Raw genomic sequence first — 6795 nt, forward strand, 5'->3', positions numbered from 1 at the left:
AGAGGACCTTCCTGGTGGCCCAAGGGGTTAAGCACCGCACTATGAAGCAATCCACAACCTCTGTAGCATGAGTTCGATCCCCGGCCAGGGAGGTGACCCACATGGCGAGGCAGACCTCTCCTGACTCCCCACCCCCCTTCCCCCTCTCCCCTCAGCAGTGTATTTCAGTCTGCCTGTTCTGTTCCCTGCTCTGTCTCTGGTGAACACACACACACACACACACACACACACACACACACCCATCTCTGGCCTGTACCCCAGCTCTTGTATGCATAAATAAATAATTCTTTTTTTTTTTTTTTTAAAGATTTATTTATTTATTTATTTATTTATACAAGCACTGGGTACAGTCAGAAGCGCGGGAGGGTGAGAGAATTCACCAGAGCCAGAGCGGGGAGCAGAACAGGCAGAAGGACCGAAGTACACTGCTGAGGGGAGCAGCGGGCGGCAGGAGAGGTCTGCGCGCCATGTGGGACCCTCCTCCAGTGGCCGGGGAGCAGCCGGGGATTGAACCGGGGCCGCAGAGGCTGCGGGCAGTTTCACAACCCAGCGCTCAACCGCTGCGCCATCGGGGAGGCCCCATAAATAAATAATTCTTAAAAAAAAAAAAAAAAACAAATTGAGACACTGAATCATTTTTGGAACACAGTAATGACGGCTTACTATTTGTTAAGCACATGCACCTTAATTTAACCTGTTGCACTATTACTGGACAGGCGAAAAAACGATGCTAAGGTGTCTACAAGAATCGTTATAGCTTCATTCTTTCAGAATACAACCACCAAATGGAGTTACTGGGTTAATAGGAGTGTTTTTAAAGCTTTGATACATGTAGTTGACTTTGCAGTTTCATCAGCCCTGTCTGAGTGGACTCTCCAGGAAACTTATATTTTCATCTTATAGGCCTTTTTTCTGTAACTGACACTGTGGCCCAGTATTGTAACGGTTTTCTGAAATCAGACCTTTTTTACACAAGTTTTGTGGGGCTTTTGTACATTTTTGTCTATAATTATATCAAAATAAACATATTCCCAGGACAAAGGCATCTCCTTTTTCTACTGTTCCTAAACATCTCCCTTGAAGAAGAGTTGAAATTTCAAGGGTAGTAGAACAAGTCTGACCCCCTTAGTGGATAAAAATTTCCAGTGCATTTATGACAAACTGCTAAGTACAATTGCCTTCATGTTTTTAGACCAACAGCAAATGAATGGGTGGGGCCCCGTATCAGTCATTTAATTCAGTTGAACAAATATTTGAATGCTGCTGTTACAGGATAGATGATAGGAAATGAGCTAGATAGCGCCATAGTTGCCAGGATTCTAGGCCCATTGTGTTCAGTGCTATAAATGGGGTACACATATGGTTCCCCACTTGTCATATTTCAAAAAACCATATTCACACTAATAAAAATAGCTTTTCTTAATCAAAGTGATAAGAATTAAAAGACAGGTCAAGCAAAGAATTGGTGAGTGTTGACAGAGTGTAAAAGAGTTTTTCCACAGAGAGATCAAAATCCTGAAAGTCAGTACTAAGTGAGGCAGCTGGGCATTGGCCCTGCTCCAGATCTAGAACCCAGGAAAGTCATCCTAGGCTGCTTCTAGTATGAACTCACTCAGCTGTGACTTCAGATCTTGAGTCCACAGGTGACACATCTCTACATTGATAAAGTGAAAATTCACTCTACAAGAGGTTTAACTGTGACTATAAAATAACAAAATTAATGTACACCCCACATATGAAAATCAACTTTAATTTAAAACTGACTCAATTTTAAACTTAATTTAGGGCCTCCCTGGTGGCGCAAGGGGTTGAGCAACGCACTGTGGGGCTGTCCGCAGTCTCTGCAGGGTGAGTTTGATCCCCTGCCAGCCAGGGAGCTGACCCACATGGCACAGCAGACCTCTCCTGTCTCACCCACTGCTCCCCTCATTTCGGTCAGTCTGCCTGTTCTGTTTCCGTCTGTCACTGGTGAATCCTCTCACCGTCCAAGCCTCTGACCCGTACCCTGTATGCATGAATAGATAAATCTTTAAAAAAAAAAAAAGCTTTAAAACAACTCCAAGTTTGGGCCTCCCCGGTGGCGTAGAGGGTTGAGCCCTGCGCTGTGAAGCTGTCCGCAGACTCTGCAATGCGAGTTGGATTTCCGGCCAGCCAGGGAGCTACCCATATGGTGGCAGACCTCTCCTGCCTTGCCTGCTGCTCCCCTCAGCAGTATCTTCGGTCCGTCTCCCTGTTCTGCTCCCCGCTCTGTCTTTGGTGAATTCTCTTACCCTCCTGCGCCTCTGGCCTATACCCCAGTTCTTGTATAAATAAATAAATCTTTAAAAAAAACAAAACTCCAAGTTTGACTTTGAGTGTCCTCTTTGTAATGTTCTCTATGGCATCAAGTGGTCCAAAATTTTTTAATTAAAATTAAAACTAAAGAAGCAAATATTAGACTACATGCATTTCTTTTTGTGCAGCATAGTTATTTATCAAATGCCTATTATGAGCACAATCATGTACCCTACTTAGGTCCTCTGTTCAAAGTCAATCACTTATTCTGTTCTAATCACTGTCCAGATAGATGCTCAAAGTTTGAAATTAACAAAACAGATCCCTGCCATCAGGGAGCCTAAATGCTTGTCAGGGAGATGCCTCATAGACAAATGAACATAACGTATTAATTTCCAAGTTAACATGATGGGTTGGATGCAAGTTTCTAATTCACTTCTACCCAAATCCCCCTACTAGAACTTCAGAAACAGGAATTAAAAAAAAAAAAAAAAGATAATCCTATATCAGAAAATCAGTAAGACAGCAGATGTTGGAACAAGGGAATAGAATGGTTTTAACTGACTTAGCCACCTAGATTTGTAGTGGGAAAAGCTGGTCCACACCAGATTACCATAGAGAATCACTAAAGGACTGAGAACTGGCAGTTATGGAATTGGGAGTGAAGGGAGAGTAAAAAAAAGGTGGGATGAAGCTGAGAAGCAGCAACAAACATCTCCTTCCCTTACAAAAGGTTTGAGGTCCTTCTCTCAAGAGGATAAATAAACCAGAGTGGTTTGGAAGGGGCACTTTAGGCACAGGGCCTGGAAAACCAAACCAAGTGTATTTAGTAGTTGTAGGCTGAACCTTGAAACGATCCAAACCTCATACTGAAGCGGAGATTCCTTAGAGTAGGAGGGTAGAGGGCAGAGTGCTCTTCTGGGGAGCCTGTGCACTCAAGAGGAAAGATCAGTCATCTACATGGGGAGGGATCTCCAGGAAACATCACACACGCTTTCAGTTTCTCAACCCTGATTAGGGACAAACAGCCAAGGATTTAAAAGATATACGAGAAAATCTTCCAGCATGAAGCCAGAAATCAAAATAAATAAAATGGGGAAAACAAAGATAGGGCAGGGAAAAGGAAACTTTTTTCAAGGCTGTCACTATCTTCTGATAAAATAAGATCATTCATGAATAAGAAGTGAGTGATTTGGTTTTTTGAGGGGAAAAGGACCATTCAGATGATTTTTTATTTTATTTATTTTTGAATACAAGAACTAGGGTGGGGGCCTCCCCAGTGGAGCAGCGGTTGAGCGCTGGGTTGCGAAGCTGCCTGCAGCCTCTGCAGCACCGCCAGCCGCATGGTGCCAGACTTCTCCTGCCTCCCACTGCTCCCCTCAGCAGTGTATTTCGTCAGTCTGCCTGTTCTGTTCCCCACTCTCTTTGGTGAATCCTCTCACCCTCCCCCGCATCTGGCCTGTACCCCGTTCTTGTATGAATAAATAAATAAATCTTTAAAACAAACAAACAAACAAGAACTGGGTGTAGGCCAGAGACAGAGTGGGGAGCAAAACAGGAGGGTCTATTGAAACACACTGCTGAGGGGAGCACAGGAGAGGTCCGCTGTGCCATGAGGGTTGTCAGTTCCCTGACTGGGGATTGAACTCCTGCTGCAGTGGTAATAACTTCTTAGTGCTGAGGCTTAACCCTTTGATCCACCAGGTAAGCCCCCCCCAGATGACTTTTTAAACTCAGAAATGAACAGCAAGCAAGAAAAAAACTCAACAGAAAGGTTGAAACATCAAGTTGAAGAAATCTCTCAGATGGCCCTACAGACTCAGAGAGAGAAAAGTAAGAAACAGTGAGAACATGAAAGAACCAGTCCAGGGAGACCCACCAGCCTAATAATAAATCCTAAACAGAAAAGAAGGAACGAAGAAAAAGCCAAGGAGGAAACGTCCATGCAAATAGTCAAGGAAATTTCCCAGTCCTGAAGGACAGGAGTTTACAGAAGGAATGTGGCAGCCTCCAATGAAAACAGACCCGCCCAGAGCACATCCTTGTGAAACCTTAGAACAATGGGGACAGATAAGACCCTACAAGATTCCACAGAGAAAACCCAAATGGTCAGGAAACAGGAAACAGAATGGCTTCAGGTTTCCCAACACTTAAACTGGTGGAGTAATATCTTTCACATCCAAGGTAAATGATTTTCAATGAAGAATTTTACCCAGATCCAAACTATTGATTAACTGGGTGAGGAAAATAGGAACATTTTCAAACAAGTAAGCTCTCAGAAGCTTAACCTCCCACACACCATATCCCAGGGAACTGCTTGACATGTCTTCCTCTGGGAGGGTGCTGTGAGGCAGAAACTGGAGAATTGAGTTAGAGTTGGAGAGAAAGGAGCCCCACCCTACCTCAGTCCACTGCAGTATGACCGGCCCCCTCTGAAACAGGAAAACTTTGTAGCCAGAAACCACACAATTTTTATTCCTGGTCATTTCCGCTCCCCACCCCAGGGTTAAACAGCCCATGATAGTGAGAGATGAACCAGCAATTTGGTTGAAGGCTCCATTCTGTTGACAAGGCAAGAAAATGACAACGATGAAATGAGAAGGTAACAGTGAAACAATAGAGAAGCATTGTCTGAAGGTGAGTGGTTACACTGTCACCTATCCTGTTTTCCTTCCCCAGTATTATATATTTTTTATTCTAAAAGTTCTCAAGCACAGAAGAGTTGAAAGGAATAAATAGTGATCTAAATAAATCCTTTGATTAGCTAATACTTGTTTTATTCACAGGTCTGTCCATTTATCTATCCAACAATTCATCTAATTCTTGATGTATTTCAAAAGACATTATGGAAATCAATACATTTCATACATTTCAGCATATGTATCATTAACTATACTTGTTTAAAGTTCACCCTTTTAAGTAAAAATTGCATAGAGCGAAATGTGTAAATCTTAAATTTATCATGTACTGAGTTTTGAATAATAGACATACCTGTGTAATGCAAAACTGCATCAAAATAAAAATATTACTGTTACCCCAGGAAACTTCTCCCCATTTCTTCTCAGTTTCTGCTCTCACTTCCAAAGGCAGAGATCTTTTCCCCAGGTTCATTTTGTGTGTTCTAGAACTTTGTATAAAAGAAATCATATAGTATGTGTTCTTTGTGTCTGACTTTCCCCCCTGAGCATCACATTTTTTGAGAGTTTTTTTGTTGGGTATGTCAGAAATGTGTTCCCTTTACACTGTAAAATATATTGTGGTTTAGCCACTTCCTGTTGGGCACTTAGAGTGTTTCCAATTTGGGCTACAGCTACGAACATTCGTGTACAAATCTTTTTTAGACGTGTGTTGTCACTTATTATGGGGAAGTACCTAGGAGTGGAATTACTCGGTCGTAGGGTAGATGTGTTACAGAACGCCGGCCTCAGTTTCCCTCAGCCAATAAAAGGAAACTGAGTTTGAGGAAAAGGAAAGCGGTTTTATTTGTCGACAAATGAGGAGGGCGGCAGACTCACGTCCGAAAAACCACCGTCCTGCTCTTTGGCAGTGGGCAGGGGTATTTATACAGGGGAAGATGGGTAGGGGTCCGCGAAGGGGAGGGGGAAGGGGTCGAGGCACAGAGACGGGTGATCGCCAGCTTGTTTTCCTTAGGACGAGGGGGAAGGGTCTGCAGGGAAACCGGTGGGTGCCAGCTTTTTTTTCTTCCCAAGGGGAGGGGAAGCTGCAACAAATGGGAAAGACAAGCCATCAATCCTGTCAATGCTAGATAAGGGGAATTGCAAGGAATGGGGGAAAGACAAAGTTATTAACTGTATCAGATGTGCTTCTTTTTACCAGGAACTATGAGAATTTTTTCCAAAGTCATTATCCCTCATGTCACATTCCCACCAACAATGTATTCCCACTAATACTTGGTGTTATCAGTCTTTTTTTAATCAGTCTTTAATTTTAGTCATTCTGGTGGGTTTCTAGTGGTATTCCATTAATTTGCATTTCCCTGGTGGCTAATGATGTTGCACACTTCCGTGTGGGTGCTTATCATATGCTCCTTTTTTAAGAAGTTGGCAAAAGTCTTCTGATACTGTGAACTGCAGTGCAGAAAAAAGCCCCAAAGCTGCCCAAATGAGAAGAATTCTGTTATATATTCATGTTTATCACTATCTCTAGGAGATATGCCTGATAATGCTGACTTTGGGGAAGAGCCTGCATACCAGGGGAAAGTGCTATGAGGAAGGGATAATTTTTACTGTCTACCTTTTCAGACCTTTCAAATTTATATTATATGCATGTATTGCCAACTCAAAACTGGGGTAAAAATTAAAGTCACGCTAACAGATTTCAAAAAGTCAATCACAGGGTCTCCCCGGTGGCGCAGCGGTTGAGCACTGGGTTGCAAAGCTACCCACAGCCTCTGCAGTGCCGGTTCCATCCCCGGCCGCTCCCAGGCCACTGGAGGAGGGTCCTGCATGGCGCGCAGACCTCTCCTACCACCCGCTGCTCCCCTCAGCAGTGTACTTTGGT

Source organism: Talpa europaea (genome assembly GCF_964194135.1).
Source record: "Talpa europaea genome assembly, chromosome: 12".
Classification (NCBI taxonomy): Eukaryota; Metazoa; Chordata; class Mammalia; order Eulipotyphla; family Talpidae; genus Talpa; species Talpa europaea.